Source organism: Malaya genurostris, chromosome 2, assembly GCF_030247185.1.
Source record: "Malaya genurostris strain Urasoe2022 chromosome 2, Malgen_1.1, whole genome shotgun sequence".
NCBI lineage: Eukaryota > Metazoa > Arthropoda > Insecta > Diptera > Culicidae > Malaya > Malaya genurostris.
The window spans coordinates 246,754,083-246,773,452 of NC_080571.1; positions in this window are offsets into that span (position 1 = coordinate 246,754,083).

Consider the following 19,370-nt stretch of genomic DNA (forward strand, 5'->3'; position numbering starts at 1 on the left):
TGAATATCCTATAGTTGGCTATTGGTTAAACTCATGGAAGAGAAAACAGTCTAACATAAAATAAAATTTAAATTGGAACTCCAATGGATTTAATGAAATGATAAAGAAGTTTCATGTATGGAAGGTCACGACAAGCAAGAATGTCGCGAACTGGAACATTGAATAGTCTACCTTGGGTACGCAAGGAATTTATTAGTTGAGATCTGACATCACGAAACTCCACGCATGTCCAAACAACATGCTCAATATCGCGGTAACCTTCGCCGCAAGCACAATGATTAGTCTCGGAAAGTCCAATTCGAAGGAGATGTGCATCTAACGTGTAGTGATTGGACATGAGTCTGGACATCACACGAATGAAATCTCTACTCACATCCAGTCCCCTGAACCATGCCTTTGTCGATATTTTAGGAATAATTGAGTGCATCCACCGACCCAGATCATCTTTATCCCAAGAAGCTTGCCAGCTGGCAAGTATATAACGGTTTTTAACATTCATAATTTTCACAGTATAACTCATATGATTTATAACCATCAATTTAAGAAAATTATCGTATGCAATGCTTTCTAGCTTCTTTAACTTAATGTAACGCTTTCCATCTCACGATAAGTGAAACGCTTCGTCAAATGGAACACTTTTCCATACTGGAGACGGGTATAGCGTGATGGGTAAGACGATGCCTTTCACGTAACCCACCTGGGTTCGATTCCCAATTTACTTCAAAACTAACCTCTTCGATTTTTTCATAATTTTGGTGGCTAAAGAATACGAAAATTTCATTTCTTTTTTATTGGAACATTCTCAGCAGACCGCTGCAATCAATAAATTCACAATTCTTAAACGATTTCTAGAACGGAAAAAATATGAAAACCATCGAAGGGCAATATTATAAAAGAACGATTCAGAGACAGCTCGGTTAGCATTAATCAGAACCATCATAGTGCCGTGCTAAGGAAACGAGTGAAACAAAATAATCATCCACGAGGAATAAAATAAAAATATTTAACAAAAACCACCAATACCAAACTTCTTAGAAACAAGAAAATTTGTGGATATCCACAAAAAACTTGTTAAAAAGCAAACACGTCTCGATAAAACCAAAACTCGAAAACTACATGCATTCAACTTTCCGACAAAAAAAATTAAGAATTATTGTTCCCATGAGACTAGACGGAGACGAACGAAAATATGTTATCGAACACCACTGAACATATTCATCGATATGAATACTTGCATATTTCGTTCAAAGCATGCATTCGCATTTTTAGTAAATGATAGAAACAGAAAACATGTAATTCTCTTGAGAATATTTCCACGGCATCCACAGTCAGTCGAAGGAGAAGGAAATAGATTCAATTTCTGGCAATAGTTTTGAATCCATTTCTCGGATTTTCAGCCACAGGCAAGTATGTCGAAGATAAAATCAACTTAGAAGCTAGACATTCCGAAAACGGGAGTAAGCAAACTAAGTTCAAACATTGCGGTTAACCATAAAATTGAAATTTATTGCCAGGAAACGACAGTTCCCTTCTCGATACTGACGGCGATTTCCTGACGACGAAATTGGTTGTTTGCACATCGCAAATACACACACACTCACACACCCACCCGCATCCTTGCGAATACTAACCTTTAAACGTATCGAGAGCTTCATGTTGCTCGATGAGCAAAGATATTTGTCTAATTAAGTTTTCATCAGCTCACAGTCGTTCGAATTTGTTACGCAATTCAGCACTTCACTAATGAAATATAAAGTAATTTGATATTGAGGATGGGAAATTATGTCAACTGAAAGCTGTTCAAAGTGAATCCCTTCTCGGTACTGATAACTCTAAGCCATAACTTCTACCTCACGCGACTTCTTCCATCACGCACCCACCCGACAACGGAAATGAGCAATGGCCTTTAATAATGTTTCGAAACCGATCCTAAGCAATGCCGAAAACATTTGCTGTCCTATGCTAGCCTTCATTTCTACGAAATTCGAGTATGTTATGTCCTTCGTTCGATGCTACAGATAGGAGTGACGAGTGAAAAACTTGGTTTAGCTCAGCAGAAAGTCAATTTTAAATCGAAAAAGACTCCTCGCAGCAAGATAGGTTCCTTACAAAGGAAACGAACAAACGAGACGTTTTGCAAGGAGAAGGAAAACAAATCCCTAAGGCAACAGTATAAACTCGTATGAACAGAAGCCAAATGGACCACCAAGGCAAGTACAAAAGGCTGAAGCTGTTCTCTTGTTTACCCGCATATTTCCGGAGAACGCAGCTCTAGCTTTATGCATATTTTTTACGGTTTTGTTATGAGAAAAGCAATAACAGTCGGGTGTTCATAGAACTTCGGTCGTTTTTATGCTATATCGCTTGGACGTTGACGAATAGCGATGGTAACAGGCCAGGCAATAGCGGTCTCGAACGGGGGAGGGATTATATGTTTTCTGTACAATGTGGTGGACAATACACAATCGATGATGAAGATGATGTGTGCAATTCGTCGTATGATGAAGATGATGATGATGATGATGGAATGTTTCAATTGCCTAAGTCTGCGAATAATAAGATGAATGGAATATGCACAGTAGAGAAAAACAACTCCAGTGTGGTTTGCGTATTTGAATTAAATGTTCGTCTGTGTTATTTTCTATCAAACCTAATCCAAAACATGAAATAACAGTGCTGATGCGATTTTTTTTTGCTTCAACCAAGAAGAATTCTTAGAATCAAAATTGCCGCAGTACTCATGCTGTGTGTTTTTGAAGAAATCCAACACGTTGTCTCGATAACACTGTAGCACTGTAGCGCTATAGTGACGGCATATCGAATCAGATGAAAACTTTACTGGTCCATTGTGAGTTTTAATGTAGGGAAGAATACTGTTGTACTTGTGATTTCTACGAAACCTGTCAAATTTTCAAACAAGAACGCTAAATGCATTCCTGATCAAATCCTACAATTAAAAAAATGAATTTATTCACGTCTTCTGAAAACTCTGTTGAAAGTTGAAACTGTCTGTTGAAACTTTTTCTTGTCCAGTACTGATACTTTTTGTTCAAATTGGGAAACCAGCGACAGATCCTCACAAACTAAGTTGATTGAATTCCTTGACGGTTATGTCATTTTATAAGAATCAAAAATGGTTCTTTTTGAAAATCGATTTCAAATTAATAAGACCCATTGTTTACGGTGATGGACGCGATTAGGAATGTCCGAAAATTTGACAAATTTTGTGATAATCACCAGCACAACATTTTAAGCCTTTTTCATATAGAAAGGTTATGCAATCACTTGAAAAATGAACAAGTAAAAAATTGTCATATACCATTCGAATCAGCTGAATCGTCAAGCTGAGCAATGTCTGTGTGTGAATATGTCAAATAATCTCACTAGGTTTTGTCGGAGATGGCTGAGCCGAATCTGACAAACTTAGATTCGTCCTCTCATACCAAATTCCTGAATTTCATCCGGATACGACTTCTGGCTCCGGACTTTTATAGGATAAAGTGTCAATATTGTAAACCGTCACTTAAAGCAACGAAACAAAAACCGTAAAAAGTTATCCAAACTGGACTCAAAACTACACAAATCGATAGCCATTATCAGTAGGCAGCAAACCAAACCGATTCCTGCTATCCTGGTTAAGAAATAGTCATCTACACAGATAAAAATATTTTGTGAATTTACATTTATTTTCATGCGCATATTTGGAGCAAGTAATTGAATGGAAGGTTACATTACAAAACTAAGCGATTTGTAAATATACAGCCTTGTTCAATGAAAAAGTAAATGCATTTCAATGTAATTTTTCATCAATCATGGTTTTAAATCAGATTTTCGTTTCAACAGATGTCTGTTTAATAGTACTATTGGTTTACATGTCGTGTAGGTTTCATCTTTTTTTTTTCTGTGTATTCCAAAATGGATCTTACTCACTTTTCTCAGCGATGGTTTGACCAATTTGTTTAGGTTCAAATGAAAGGTCTCTTGGTCCCATCCCATCCGACTTCCGGTTCCGAAGTTATAGGGTAAAGTGTGTTAAATATATTACACCGTCAATTAAGCCGGCGAGACAAGACACGTAAAAATATCTAAATTAAACTCAAAACTACACATTTCGATAGCCACTATCAGTAACCAGTCAAACGATCCGATTCCAGCGATCCAGGTTCCCGGTTTTCGATTACCGACATGAGGTAATAATCACGCAGTTCGAAAAAATCTTGTATTTTAAATCTTGTAAGATGCATATAAATTATTTATATGCATCTTACAAGATGTAAAATCACATATATAAATGGAGCGTCATATTTCATACAAATTTATATTCAAGAACATGTATCAGGTGTACAACTTTGCTTCCGCCGTTTTCCGATAGGTGGCTGTACCGGCTAAGGCTGGTCAAAATACATAGATGATATGGCATTTAAAGTGAGTGTGTACGGTGTCTAACGAATTGTCATCGCCGTTTCAGTGACAGTTGTTCTTGTTTTCATATTATTCACGCTCAAAAATGTCTAAACAGGCATTTTCGAGAGTGAATAATATGAATAATATGAATATTAGGCATGTGCCCAATTCTCGCCATTTGCGGGAAGTTTTACTTTTCTGTTACAATTCGAAAACAAAACAAGCGCATCGAATGCTCTCAGAAACTTACGGTGATGCTGCTCTGAATAAAAGAACGTGTCGGGAGTGGTTTCAACGTTTTAAAAAGGGTGATTTCAATGTCGAAGACAAACATGGTGGTGGAAGAGAGAAAACCTTCAAAGATGAACAACTAGAAGCATTGCTTAATTAAGATTCGTGCCAAACCCAAGAAGAGCTTGCCGAGTCATTGGGAGTGAGTCAGTAAGCCATTTAAAAACGTCTCAAGGCCCTGGGCATGATTCAGAAAGAAGGAAACTGGGTGCCGTACGAGTTGAAACCGAGGGACATCGAGCGCCGTCTATTTGTATGTGAGTTGCTCAAGGACGAAATCGTAAGGGGTTTTTACATCGAATCGCAACCGGTGATGAAAAGTGGGTTCGATACGATAATCCTAAACGCAGAAAATCATGGGGAAAACCCGGGTATGCTACTGCCAAAGGTTATGATTTGTATTTGGTGGGATCAGCTCAGTGTGATTTACTACGAGCTCTTGAAACCGGGTGAAACCATCAAAGGAGATAGCTACCGAACGCAACTGATGCGCCTTAGTCGCGCGCTAAATGAAAAGCGGCCACAATATCAAGAGCGACATGACAAAGTCATCCTCCAACACGACAATGCTCGGCCTCACGTCTCAAAAGTGGTCAAAAAGTACATGGAAACGCTGAAATGGGAAGTCTTGCCCCACCCGCCGTATTCCCCAGATGTTGTCCCTTATGACTTCCATCTATTCCGTTCTATGGCACACGGCCTGCCAGATCAACATTTTCAATCCTTCGAAGTGTTGGAAAAATGGATGGCTTCATGGATAGCGTCAAAAGAGGACTCCTTTTTTCGAGCCGGGATTCGAAAATTGCCAAAAAGATGGGAGAAAGCTGTAGCTAGCGACGGACAATACTTTGAATAATACATCTGTAAGCAGTTTTTCGCAATAAAGCCTCTAATTTTTGAAAAAAAAAACAGCGGAAGCGAAGTTGTACACCCGGTAAAATTGTAAAATTGGATAACGATACAAGGAATCGAAAGGCAATAAAGTATCGATATCTGTAACTATCAATTGATTACTTTTCTTTACGTTTCGTCTTAGACTCGTCAGTGCAGAGCAGTTCAAATTGAACTGCTTATTGCAAACTTAAACAGTTCAACTAGAACCGCTAAGTAGGCAAAACACTTATATATTTGGTACCGAAGTACCACGTCTTTCCTGACGTGCCGAACGAAAACAGCGTAGCAATCATTTCAAAATAAAATAAAATTGTCGAATGTGGCGTTATTTTATTATGTACACAGAAAAAAATATGAATTTTACATGTAACATAAACCTACAAACGATATAACTCATAACTACTTTATTTTTCAAATGACGCAATATTCCACACGCTCCGGGTGTAATTTGCACTCGGCTACCAATTACCGCAGTATGGATTTATATGTATCAATTATTCAGCAAACAGCTATGTGCTTCTGTAGTTCAGTCGATTAATCAATGTACTTTGTGATCTAATGTTTCTCAATTCAAGTCCCGCTGTTGCTATCGATCTTTTGTTTTTACCTATTTTTATATATATAAAAAATAGGTATAGAATTCGCTCAAACTTTAGAAAATTTTTCCGAGGCCCGGAGGGCCGAATGACATATACCAATCGATTCAGCTCGACGAACTGAGCAAATGTCTGTGTGTGTGTGTGTGTGTGTCTGTATGTGTGTTGTCAACTAAGAGGTCGAGATCTCAGAGATGGCTGAACCGATTTTGATCAAACTAGTCGCAAATGAAAGGTCTCCCCGTCACCCAAAACGCTATTGAATGGTTTTGAGATCGGATGTTTACTTTTTGAGTTATACAAAGTTTTATGTCAAAATTTTCAGTTTTTTGACAGTATCTGTGACAATTGACCTTGAAAACAGAATATGTTTTCAGACTTAGATTCCGCACGGTAATACCTATCCAACAAGCCATAGATTGTTAAAATCCTTCCATTTTTAACGGAGATATCAAAATTTTTCTGTAAGCGACTTTTCCCCCTATTCCAGCAGTAGGAGTTTTGAGCGCTGTATGACAAAGAAATGCTTGGGAGTAACGGAAAACACGATTTTTTGTACTGTTACATACAATTGTTTCTAAGTACCAAAAGGATTGTGTATAGCATCCTTTTTCATGACATTTAGCCTCGGACCGATTTTGGCACGGCTCGTTTTTGGCAACATAATCGTTCGAATATGACATATATAAACCAGATGATGGCAGATTTTTTTTAATTATATTGTTTTAAACTACTAACAGCAATAAATGCTGGAACAACATAACATCCATATACCATTCGAATCAGTTCGTCGAGATCAGCAAATGCGTGTGTGACAAATAATTTCACTTAATTTTCTCGGAAAATTTCTTTTCCACAAATTCAGATTCATACGAAAAGTCGTATGCTCCCAAACAAAGTTCCTGCATTATGTTTGGTTCCGACCTCTGGTTCTGGAACTACAGGTTGATATGTGAAACGAAATCAAAATTGTGTAACTCATTTTTCTCGTAGATGGCTGAACCGATCTAAGATTCAAATGAAATCTAAGAATCATCTAAGATTCAAATGAAAAGTTTCAAGGTTCTATAAAACATCTTGCTTTTCAGTCAGATCCAACTTCCGGTTTCGGGGATAGTATAAAAATGTCTATTCCACATAAATTAATCAGGTTTATCGTGTTAGCAGATTTGGATAGTCGATAAAAAAATTAACTTTTTTCAGTTTGAGTGGTATTCAGTTGTCGACCAGAAGGCACCTAAAAATTTAATTCGTGCTATGATCTCTCAAAGATGTCTTAACTGATTTTCAAATATTTTGAAACAAATGTAAACTGTACAGCTACTCAGGTATCACTGTACAGCTACTCAGAATATCACTTTATCTGACTTCGGCCATACCGCTTTTAGAATTCCGGTTCCAGTATAAAATCGTTTCTCAAAGCTCAATCGTTTTCTCAAAAAAAAGCCTAATCAAATTTCATAAACAAAAATTCAAATTAAAACAAACTCATATACAAAAATTAATTAATTTTATCCAATTATGACTTCCGGTTCTCGAATTACATGATGATGAATTTTTAAAATTCAAACCGATATAGAAGATGACAATCCCAAAAAACTTCAAAGTTGGACTCAAAACTGTTGTAATTTATTCGTCATATGGCCATACGAATCGATTCGGATTATGCTGGTTCCTGAATACCGGCTCTGGAAGTACCTTAAATTACCGTAAACTCTAAAGTGGAACTTACATATCATGGCATCTTTAATCGATTATCACACTTCTAGATTTAAATTCGATCCGATTTGCAGTTTCGACATTACAGAGTAATGAGTGATTAAAATCTCAAATTGTCGCTTAAAACGACGGTCATTAAAATAATGTCATGAAAACTTAAACACCGAAGAATATTCATGCAAAAAACACATGCGAATTGATAAAAATAGGTATCATCTCACTGCAAGGTGGAATAAACACGTTTTTTTTTTATTTCATTCGAGTTCAAGCCATGTAGTTATCAAATCACACAATTTTACATGCTTTTGAATATAAAGGGTTTAGCCGGGTTTTCATACAAAAACTGCCCCCAAACAGAACAAAAATTGATACACGCTGTTTGAAAGGGTTTATATTGGAGATGACTTTCCCAAAATGTTAACCCTTTAACTGCCATATTGGTGGAGTTAGGGTGGTTCTTCTGATTTTCATTCAATTTTAATTTTAAAAAATCGAAAATTTTGAATATTTTTTTCACATGAAATACATTTTGAAAAATTCTGAAAAAAAATCAGAAAGGTTCCCCATAATTCCTAAAATATTCCTGATTTTTTTCAATTTTTTTGCTTTTTTTCCTTTATGGACTACTCTGGCCGAGGGGGGTGGTTACAACGATCCGCACTTTCCATACCGGACGAACTAGGCTATGGTGCCCAAATGAACACTAGTAACGAAGGAGGAAACCGGCCTATCATTGATAGGTTCCCTTCAGCATGTAACCCAAGCGACAGATTCCTTTACGGTTATCAATTTGCAACGAAAGATACGAATATCTTCTTTTGCAAGTTCACCAGAGAGTTTGTCACTTGGGCAGGATGTGTGTGCTTCATCCTGTAACCAGTCAATCATTGAGTCGTGCGTCTGTATCGTATTAGTATTTTGTCATCCTACCAACTGCTTCTGTGTCTTGAAAGTCTTCGTCGATGAGACTTTGGAAAATTTCGCATTGTATCCGCTTCGGTCTTGGCCCTGCTTTCTTATATAGTCTTTTATGTCTGAAACGGTATAAACGATTATTACTTTAAAGTTCCTAAATAGATGTAGATATGTTTGGTCTACTAACACTATTCATTCTAATCTGCTCTGATTATTTCTATCTTTGTCGAAGTTACGTTACATTTCCTTTTCCCCATTGCATCGCTTTTTTTACTATGCCGGAGAAACCTGTTAATATCTCAATGTGAGAATTTATCAAGAATAAAGAAATAATGATAATTACTATAATAATAATAATATTAATAAGAAATAATAACAGTGATAATCACAACAATTATAATAATAATAATATTTATAATAATACAATAACACAAAACAATAATAATAATGATAATAATAAAAGTAATAACAAAAATAGAAATATTGTGACTTACCAAAAGTTAATATGTCATCAAATGAGTTATTACATGAAAGTACCAATTTTTCGTCGTTTTACTGGGGCTCTTGATTTGTTTTCAATTTACTTTTGGTATTCCTGTGGCACCCTAGGATTTTTCCGCTCCATATCGTTTTTGTCTATAATCTTTTATTCTGATAGTTTCTCGTGATAAAAATAAAATAAAATCAGGTGTTAGAAAGCTTGTTAAATTATATAATGTAAGGACGCGCATTTAACACTAGATTGCCCAGGAAAGTCACAATATGTAAACAATGGAAGGATAGCTTGAAATTCTGTGAACTTTTCTAATTCTTTATTTAACGATATATGCACTTAGGCACACTGCACTAGCTTTTATTTATTCTGTCACAGTTTATATTATCGACTTTCTCTCTTTCAATCATTTTGACTGCTTTTGAGCAATTTAGGTCTAAACTAAGTTTTGGGCCTTCTAGAGTTGAGCACGCCCGTCCCGGGTTGGCGGTTCAATGCATAGGACGCTAGTCTTATAATCCAGTTGTCGTATATTCGAGCCCCGACCCGGAAGGGTTCTTAGTATCAGTAGAATCCATAGTACTAGCCATACAATGATTCTGTACGCCAAGAATCGGCTGCGAAGTCTGTTGGAACAGAAAGGCCAGGCATAAGAATTCTCGAAACCACCTAATGACCTATTCTCAATTTCAAGCATTATTAGTCCTGTCCACTCCGTGATCGATCCAGACAACATAATAATTTTCATCTTTTGCATTTATAAGCGAACGATCGATCTCGGTATGGTCCGACTTTGTCAATACGCGAAGTGTAAATTGACTCCCACCCCCATCCACCAAGCGGGGGTACGCGCCCTGTAGCTCATCATCCGAAGCCCAGGGTTTTTTTTCAATTTTTTTGCTTAAGATCAAAAACCTCTTATTCAAAATTTTCGAATTTTTTAAATTAAAATTAAATGAAAATCAGAAGAACCACCCTCCAACTCCACCAATATGGCAGTTAAAGGGTTAAAATTTTGGGAAAATCATCTCCAATATAAACCCTTTCAAACAGCATATATCAATTTTTGTTAGGTTTGGGGGCAGTTTTTGTTTGAAATCCCGGCTATACCCTTTGTGTGAAACACGACGCACCAGTTATGTGCATCTTATGAGATGTAAAATCACAAGATTTTTTCCAACTGTGTGCAGAAAAGTGTTGCCACACAGCAAAAAAAGAATTTCAACAATCTCAATGTGATTATCAATCGATGTGAAAACAAAGTAGACGTACTAAACATCAAACGCAACAATTTTCTGTTTTCAAGATATACTGCAGATAAACCACACGTTATTACAGCGAAACAACGTATTGAGCAGATTACATCAGCTTGACTGAATACTTAGACGATTCTGATAGGAAATTATGCATCTTTTTGTGGAATATAACAACCTTTAGAACGACATCAACACATTTGTTATATTACATCAAAATTGCTGCATATCACTGCTTACTACTGGTGTGCAGCGATTACGATATAATATCACAACAATCTTGGTGTCGTTCTAAAGGTTGTAATTTTACACGAAAAGATGCATAATTTCATATCAGAACCACATACAGTATTCATTTAGGGAGTAATGTACTCAATACGTTGTTTCGATGTAATAACGTGTGATTTATCTGCATTATTTTTTGAAAACAAAAAAACTATTGCATTTGATGTTCAGTACGTCTGAATTTTTTTCACACCAATTGATAATCACATCGAGATTGTATTCGCATATTCCTTGCCCCATGATTGCACTTCGCCTTTCTCGACTTATGGTCCACATCAAAGAATTCCCGCAAGCCACTTTGTGTTGATTTCACATTTCACTTATTTTCTCAACAATTTTCATGTCATAACCTTTATGTCGATACACGAGTACTACACTAAAAGTCGAAGCGAGATAGTCGAGAACGAATTTCAACGACTGCTAGTCCACGTCATACCAATCCTTGGTGCTTCGTCGAAGCCGAAGAAATCAAAATGTTCCACTGGGGACGGATATAGCGTGATGGGTTAGCCGATGCCTTTCACACAGCCCACGTGGGTTCTATTCCCAACCCCGGCACACAGGGTTAGGAAGTTTTTCTGGCCCGAAGAGGCGAGTGACCTTAAGGTTAAAGCCTCTTTAACTGAAACAAAATACATGTTCCGTCGTAATGGGAATTGACTTCAATCTGTTGCGATACTGTAAGTATCGAGACCAAAAGTATCGGTACTAACACTATCGCTCTGATGCGATATCGATACCAAAAATACCCGATTCTTGAAAGAAAGTATCGATACCTCAATGTATCGACTCAGTATTGGACTTCCCTAAGTAGAACTCACTTCGTTTTCTCGTGGATGACCTAACCGATCAGAGAACTGTTTTATTCTGTTGAAGAATCGAAGAGAAACGTTTTCAATAGAATACCACAGTATTATATATAAGAATATGATTGATAGGAGAAAGGTATCATTACAGCACTAGTTGGATTAAAACAGGATTTGTCAATTTTCACATATAACCCTTTGAAAAAAGGTAAACTCTTTTCAAAAGACAGTCAAAATCAATTATATAAAAATAAAGTAAGCAAAGTTGTTTTTGGTGACAAAATCTACATGTCCAGAAAAATTATTTCAAAAATTGGAGTAGGTATGATGTACAGATATTGAATAGCTTAAGCTTTAGTTCCATGGAAAGACATGCAATGGCAACTTGTGCACGCCATGCTATCTCACTTGTACAACGAAACTTTTTTGTCGTGAATTGCCTCGTACAAGAATGGTTAGAATTTAATCGAGAATATCTCTTGTTTTTAAGGCAACAACGTAATTCTTTTCCAAAGGATTAGAAAAATATTCTGCAATTTATGATAAAATTTTCAGTTGCACGAGATAATTAAAGGTGAAATTCAGTGCCAAAATAAGGTGCGAATCATCGCACAAAGCGTAGCGTGCAAAACCGACACATAGAAACACAGAACATTTTCAGTGGCTGAGTGCAGTGGGCTTACAACAAGTTTTGTTCGCTAGTAAAACAGATACTAATTCAATTTATAACCAAAACGCTCTAATAATTCTTTTTCTTGTCTATTGCGAAATTTTTCATTGTTACAGATAAGAATCATTAGCATGATTACAATACTTCATTTAGTTGATTCCAAGAATGTTTTATTTTATAAAGGAACTGAATAATATTCAAACGAGATCTTTTTTGTATGGAATTACAAATCATATATAATTGGTGGAGTGCGTATCATATCAGTACCAAAGTAAATACAATTTTACTATTTTTCGTAAATTTTGAAGATATTATTAATACTTTTTTCCGCGCTTAGCGAGTGGATATCAATAATTCATATTTTAGAATTCTTAAATTTTGTGTCTATATATCGCTATACAAATTGTATTTTCGAGATGGGTTTGACAAGCAAGTCAATTAATATGACTTAAGTTTATAAATCTCAGATGACTATAAACGGTTTTTGTGAATTTTTCAATTTATAAATGACATTCTATTTTTGATTTAATCGGTCTTTTTCCTCACACAACCTTGTAATTTTTTGCTCTCGAGAGTTCCGCCTTATAATTGTACCGTTACAATTATGTAAGTTGGCAAAATTCACACTATCAATCAACTAGTACGTGCGATTATCGATATTCGGATGTGTGGAAAAAGCATGTCAGTTTTGTTCGCATTCACGTCATCCAGTTATGTCTTTGACATTATCCTCCCGCCTGTTTTAAGTTTCTGCAACATCTTGCTTTCATGAATCTATGCCATTTTCAATTCTCTTATTATGGTTTATACTTGGGATGTGATTGATTTATTCTTAGTGATTTACTCAATAATCTTTTACCTAACTTTTACATACAGAAAAGGTATGTTGAGTAATGTCTGTGTGTGTAAATTCACTAATTTTACATAGAAATGGTGTTATAACCACAAGCATAATATTCAAATTGAAATTCTCATAAATTAGCATTGAATTTCTTCCAGATACGACTTTCGGTTCCGGAGTCACAGGAAATGTTTAATGTTTCTAATCGTTACTTTATAATTGAGGAAAATAATTTTTTTCTATTTCCCGTTTCTAATCAAATTTTCGCTTAAGCGACGATGAATACTGAAAAATATTTTTGAAAATGTGTTTGAAACTTAACTATAAATATTCTGTGAAATTTCCAGAGCGATTGATTGAACTTTTTTCTGATTGTTAGCTTGTTTCATAGGTGTTGTCCAAAAATTCCATAAAAAATAGGTATGATTCAATGCAACCACCATTTCATTAGCATCAGAAAATTCCAATATCGGGAGTCTTCATGCAAATATGTGAGAACTTAGTTCGAAGCGTCCTGTGAAGTCTAAAGTAGGACCGATCATTGTGCTTCTCTTTTCCTTGTTCCTTGGGTTTCCAGCATCCTAATGACATGCCCAGCATCGTAGTTGTCCATTTTTAGCTATCCGTACGATGAGTGGTTCTCCGAGTAGCTGTTGCAAATCGTAGTTCATACGCCGTCTCCACGTTCCGTTTTCCACCTGCACTCCACCCTAAATGGTCCGCAACACCTTTCTTTCCAAAACACTAAGGTCGTGTCGGTTCCTCTACCAAGCTAGTCCAGGTCTCATGGCCATAGCGAAAAACCGAGCATTTTGTAGATGGTTAATTTCATGCGGTGGCGTACTTAATTCGATCGCAGGGTTTTTTTGAGTCTAAAGTACGCAGGATTTTCTACCAAAACACGCCTATGAATTTCTCTGCTAGTATCATTATCAGGGGTAACCAGAGAGCCCAAATACACGAACTCGTCAACCATTTCGATATCGTCACCGTCTATCAATATTCGTTGTGGGAGGTGTAGTGTTTCTTCTTCAGAGCTTCTTCCTCTCACACATTTAATTCTCGACGCATTTATAGCCAGTTCGATGCGCCTAGCTTCGGTTTTCAGTACCATGTATGCTTTCATCATCTTCTCAAAGTTACGTGTCAATTTATCAACGTCGTCAGCGAAGCCAACAAGCTGTACGGACTTTCGAAAATTGTATCCTTCGTGAACAAGAGACAAGAAAGTTCCTCACCTTGCCGTATCTGTCTCTGAGATTCACAACGACTCGAGAGCAGTGTGGTAAAACGTCATTTATATCGAATATTATTAGATGAAAATGAAATTTATGGCCGTTGACTGTCAGCAGATCCCTTCTCATGTTTTGCTTGTTCAGTTTGTAGTGCCAAGTAGTCTACAAGTTTCATTGTCTTCACTGTGGGTAGTGAGCAAGTGCGAACGAATAGGCATAAACATCAACTCGATAACATAAAACCCTCTCCGACCATAATGATAAATATAGGGTGGCGTTTCTCATTGGAGTTTTCAATTATCACCAGCAAGTTAAAATCGATAATTTCGACTATTTGAAATGTATTGAGATGTGTTTCTGAAAGAGTGAACAAATAATTTATATTTATTATGTGATTGATATTTTAGTTACCATGACTGGTTTACCTTTAATCAATTATCTTGAACCAATTCGAATATTTACATGAACCTCGCACGAAGGCCGCTCTCTCATTCAATTGTAAGAAATATTTTGTTACTTCAAGAGAAAAACTGACGGTGGCTAAACTGAGCTTCGGTAGAAAGATAAACGAATGAAGGATGGGATGATGCCCATTCGGTGCGACAGCGAAGGTTGTGTGTTAGAATGTGAAGTTTACTGCAGTAAAGTGATCGTCGGAGTGTGCACACATTAAATTTCAATGGAATTGAATGAAGTAAATCTGCTCGAGAGTGTCCCAAACATCGTTGCTTTGACCAATCAAATCGGTATTCGTGCAAAATCTGCCATAGCCGTTCTCAATCGATTGTATCGATTGTATGTATGAGTGATACTTATTCGTAATTTTTTTCACAGTTCTTTCACTGTCTTCTTTTCTCTCCTTTTGTTACCCGTGAGAAGTGATAAGTATAAAACAAAGTTCAAAACTGCTTTATATCTCAACAGAAACCCTAACAAATTGTACATACATCTTTTCAATTGATTGCCAAACACATCGGCTTTGGTTACACCGGGTCTCGATTTCCGGTTCCGAAAATACCGGAAGTAATGACCATAAACCCTAATAAACGAAACTCACGTCGATTTCACCGGGATAGTTAAGTCGATTTTCACAAACTTGGGCTCAAACGACATGTATTTTAGCCTGACAGGTTGCTACAAAATTTCACCTAGATCCAACTTGCGGTTCCAGAATTATTAGGTGAGGTGTGTTAAAATTACTCATATTTGCGATTATGAGAAACGCATCATTACACCACTAGGAGAAGTCAAACAGGTTTTTTTTTCTGGCTGTCATTTGCTATTTATCACTTATCAATGCAATTTAATTTGAACCTTATAGAATAGAATGTGTTCGACAGGACAGCCAAGGGCGCGCTCTACAAACTTTATGTAAATAAAGTACAAGATTAAAGATATGTTTAAAATATCATTATTTCCTTCATAACTAGAAGCCGGCACCCTTGTCTCAACACTGATAATTGAATTCCAGGCAATAGCAAACTGTATCAGGAGCTTCAAGCACTTATTCTTCCATTTCCGTTTTCTTTCCTTCCCATTACCATAGCAATGTTTTTTTTAACTGTTCTGAGATAGGTCGGGCATAATCGTGTCAAAAATCGTCTTACCTCCTGCTTTAGGACTTCAGGTAGGGCCGGAAACGCTTTAAGTGGCATTATTCCTGAATTTGCCCCAATTTTGCTTGAGTTGTAGCCTTCCGCGAATACTGAATTTGTATGGCCTAGCACGTTCAACTATTTACCATCTCGTACGTAGAAAAGCTATGCAATCACTGCGAAAATCGAAATTCCAACCAATGACTGAACCAAATTTGGCAAACTTAAATTCAAATGGAAGGTTTTACATCTTGTTTTTGGTTTCTATCCCGATCCGACATCGGGATTCGGAATTATGGAAGAATGATTGTGAACAATTTCAGTTCCAAAATCGTGTCAAGTCTCAATCACTAGTCAGTATTTTTTTCTGTTTGCTGGTTTTGATAGTTGAAGGCCAAACACACTTACCTATGCAATACCAGACCATAGTTTCCGGTTCCTTAAACTAAAACTAAAACCTCATATTGATTTCTCAGATGTGGCTGAATCGGTTTATGCACGCATAGTTTTCAATCAGAGGCCTTGTTGTACTATCATATGCTGTTGAATTCCATCCGAATTTTTAAACAAAACAAATTGGATCATTTGCTATCCCTGCCGCATCCCGAGCGGGAAGGTTAGGTCGACGGTTGAAGAGGCTCAATATATTTCTAGTCATCAGTCTGCAGTCTTGGGTTTGTTTCCGTTTCCTTCCTTCCGCTCACTTACCTGATGCTTCTTCCATTTACACATAAAGCCATTTTGGTCATCATCGACAGTACTTGTTTTTCAACTTCAACTAATTATGTCACGAAACGAATGGAAGAAGCTGTAAGATTGTTATCAATACCACGTTTAGTACGTAAACATTGTTTAAATAGGAGAGCGGGTCATTTCGCGGAAAGCCATTTCGCTGAAAGCCATATCGCCAAAAGCCATTTCGACGAAAGCCATTTCGCCGAAAGTGGTGCGGCCGAATAGGTCATTTCGCCGAAAGTCGTTTCGCCGAAAGGGTCATTTCGCCGAAAGGGACATTTCGCCGGAAGGGACATTTCGCCGAAAGGGTTGGCTGAGTTGGCCGCCGACCCGCCGTCGCAAACGGCGGCCTCTTGCATACAAAACTGTAACCGCCGCGTTTGCCCGGTCAACTCAAAGCTACACTCAAAATAATAATCATGTTATATTTACATGAAAAGTTATGTGAATATTTTCCACCCTACTTTTCATGTAGGTTTTAATGAACTGGCATTTAAAAGCTGTTTAATGCATAATCCAGTAAGAGTTACGTGTTTCATAGGTAAAATGTAGTGTACTGTTCTTATCACATTTACTTATCAGATCTTATCGAATTTAGATACCAGAGAATTAATATTTTTTTATATTGATTGAAGTCAAAAGGGAAATATTTCAGATTTTTCTATAAATCTATGAAATGAAAAATACTATGAACAATAAAACATTTATTTCAGAAAATTAGCATGGAATTGCAATGGTTAAAAATAAAAAGCAAATGATGACGTCGTGGGAGCTCGAATCGACAAGCCACCAGAAATCGTTTTTTTGTCACTGCCATCCAACCGAAGCCGAAGTCGATATTCGAGAACTCGCACAACACAACCGGTGCAGGTTGAGGTCGCATTACATGGAGTGTCCAGTGTCTCTAGATTCATATCGACTTTGAACCCGATTTTCGGTGCACCAACGGCCTGTTTGAAGCATTCGGCAGGAGCGGGTACGCTTCCGGACTCACGCAGGCACTGGGTCCAGTCGAACACATGAAAACTTTCATACTGGAATGGTCCGGACGATGTAGTGAAAAATTGTAATTAAATAACAATTCTCGCAAATATTTACACTACTTACACTTTGAGGGCCACTGCTCGCCATTTTCAAAATCGAGTTTTTCACACTGGAAATTCACGTAGATTGTTTGACGTTTGGTCAATTCACGTAAACCTTATGTGATGACTCTATTCATTTTAGGGGATGTTCGTATGACATTCATTTTCGTCACGTAAAATATTCAATTTGACATTTGAAACCATTTTACGTGATTTTTCAAGTAAATCGAACGTGATCTTTTATTTGAGTGTAGGATTCTTTGCTCTAGTTAGCTTCGAACGAGCTAACTATAACTATAATATAATATAAGCGAGGTCGAACAGCACACAAATCAAATCAATGTGGCGAAGTCGCATTAGATATTTTTTCACTTAGTAACCGGAAAATACCACATACATTTGCTTGGTAGATACACCTTTGCAATTGCTTTGATGCTTAGTGGCCAATAGTCAACAAGTTTCCTTGGGAATTCCGTTCTGATATTCATGAATCAATATTTATTCAAGAAGTACAATAGTAGGTCAACAAAACGGGCGTTAAGGTATTATCATTCATTTGTGTTTATTTTAAATCAATTACAATTATAATATTAAGACAATTGCAGGAATCAGTGAAATGACCCTTTCGGCGAAGTGACATTCGGCGAAGTGACCCATTCGGTGAAAAGTCATTCGGCGAAATGATCCTTTCGGTGAAATGACTTTCGGCAAAACGGCTTGCGGCGAAATGACCCTGATCCTTTAAATAGTGAACAAATAGCGAAACATCAAAATCAACCGAATCTATAAATAGACCTCTTCAGTCTATGATAATCCATGAACAGAGACACATCGAGTGCACAGAGTGCCATCTACTTCAAGACAGTGGAACTACACCCGGCATTATTCAACTGGTGCTTCAGTCAATGACGAATATGAGACTCCATTTCCTCAAGCCTAAACACAGAAAAACAACTAGTTATTCTGTTAGTATATCTCCTGTTGGACGTTCACAGTACGAGTTTCGCTTCAAACAAAAGTGATTGCATCATCCAGCTGCTGGTCGTTTGTATTGAGAAAAAAACCAACGAAAAGTAACAACGATGAGTCATTCTAATGGCTCTAAATGTCATTTGAAGCACTATTAAGACTACTTATTTACAAATCGAAGGTCAAAATCATCAGTTTAGTTCAAATCTAGAATAACTTGATTTGTTTTGTGCAGTGCGAATTTCGCACCAAACGAGTGCAAATAAAGCCAGCATTTGGCTGTTTCGCTTTCGAGAAAAATTCTTCCTGAATATGGTAGAAAATACCACCTTCTGAATGCAAGAATGCGCTGGTGCGTCTTTTTCCATAGCTTGACGTAAACTAAAACTCGTCTGACACGATCAGCTGTTTTTCAAACACTGATGGATAGATTGACATGAAATTGGGCCATCTAGAGGCTTGTTCCCAACAAAAATGTACACGATTCGAAACTATTCGCGTTTTTTTTCTGTGAGAGGTCCGGGACTTTCCATTCCATGTAGTACTTTGTGCGTCGTTCGCCAAACGAGAGGCAACCGATTAAT